Raw genomic sequence first — 1,697 nt, 5'->3', positions numbered from 1 at the left:
ATTATATGACACTGTTGCTCTATGGGGAACTAAGCACCTGATTAAGACAGTCTCTCTCTCTCTCTCTCTCTCTCTCTCTCTCTCTCTCTCTCTCTCTCTCTCTCTCTCTCTCTCTCTCTCTCTCTCTCTCTCTCTCTCAGGCCACTGGTGTGACTACAGCCTGAAGGCACACCTGTGAACCTCAGGCTGCTGCGAAATTGCCCTGAAATATTTGGTGCCGTACATCCGCCTCACTGCTAGCACGAAATAAGAAAGCCCTTAAGTACAAAAAAAAAAAAAAAAAAAAAACTACAGAGAGAGAATTCGGGAAACGTAACCCCATAAATCATAGCACATACAGTTACACTGACAATAACCAGACCTTTTTTTTTAATGTATGCAATACTAATAATGGCTTCATATCAGAGATAAAGATTTAAAGCCCCATTTAATAGGCAGCAAGCGGGATTTTCTTAATCGCTTGCTGTTACCCATCGCGCCTCTAGATGGCAGCATTTACTCCCAGATCACCAGTGCATGTGGCGTAACCCCTGATCCTGAGACTATGCGCTACTAGACTACGACGATGCTGAGAGGGACGCCTGCGTCTTTTTTTCGTACAGGTGAACAGTATTCATGCACTCAGATTTTCCTATGAGCAGATTATTATTATTATTATTGTTGTTGTTGTTGTTGTTGTTGTTGTTGTTAATACTTTGCCGACTTTAGCAGTACACAAACGAGACCGCCACCACAATGCAGCATATTCCAGTTTCCCAACTGGAAAGAAAGAAAGATTTAAAAAGACGTAATGATAAAAAACAAACAGAAAGAAGAAACAAAATCATGTGACAAACAGAAGGCCCTGAACCAGGTGAGCAGGTTGGTTTAACGGGGGTCACGATCATAAATTCGGACTTCCAGTTTGTTTGTTTGTTTTTTTTAAATTCCGTCTGTCCGGTCACGTCTCCGCCACGGCCGGTCCCGATGCAAGAGCGAACCGCGTCGGTCCGTCCGTCCCCCCCCCCCCCCCCCCCCTCCCCCCTCCCCCCGACCATTTTCTCCCTCCGCCAATAACGGCGCCCGAGGTGGGAGGCGCATGCAAGCGCAGCCCGGGCGCAGAGCGCGAGCGCACGGCGAGGCTGAGCGGACTCGCCGACTCTCGCGGATCCGCTCCGAAAATCAGGACACGGGGGCGGGGGGCGCTCCGTCTGCACGCGCTCGTGGGCTGTGGAAGGCGTCGGCATCGGCGTCATCGTATTTCATTTCTTTCTTTTAAAAAAAAATATTATTCTTTTTATTTATTTATTTTGCGAAACCGGGACTTGCTGGACCGATAACAGATCGCACGGTGAAAAATAACTGATGGCGTTCAGGTGTCAGCGCCGTTAACTTTCTGGCCGTGTGTTCGTCGCGCTGAACGTCTTGTCTGCAAGAACGAGCCTTGGTCCCCAAAGACGGACGCAAGCCGTTAAAATGCCATGCGGCGCCCGCGCGGGACACCGAGCGTCGGTCGCTGTGAACGTGCGTGCGTCGCGCACCACCGACGGGACCCGGTAAGCGCGCGCGTTCGACGGACGACGACGGGCGCACGGCGCGCGACGGAATCGCTCTTTCTGACACGGCACGTCCGGATTTGACTTGGGTGGGCTCGGGCGACCGGCGGCTCGAAGTTTCCTGTCGCCCGTTCGGCGCGGACGCGAGAGAGTTGAGTGATT

The 1,697-nt window shown here is 51.4% G+C and overlaps 1 protein-coding gene across 1 annotated transcript in view; it reads left to right on the top strand.

The window, feature by feature from the left end:
* The first annotated feature begins 1,101 nt into the window (after positions 1-1,101).
* The window catches only part of LOC113591687 (exostosin-1), a 114,693-nt gene continuing 114,097 nt past the window's right edge, over positions 1,102-1,697 (top strand). The window contains exon 1 of the mRNA XM_081695455.1: positions 1,102-1,697. This exon is cut by the window's right edge and continues 437 nt beyond it. The gene's annotated coding sequence lies outside the window, so the exon portion shown is untranslated.

This window comes from Electrophorus electricus, chromosome 2 (assembly GCF_041902795.1).
Source record: "Electrophorus electricus isolate QZ-2024a chromosome 2, ASM4190279v1, whole genome shotgun sequence".
NCBI classification, from domain to species: Eukaryota; Metazoa; Chordata; class Actinopteri; order Gymnotiformes; family Gymnotidae; genus Electrophorus; species Electrophorus electricus.
Note: the sequence above shows the minus strand (reverse complement) of the source record. Positions and strands in the feature narration are given on the sequence as shown.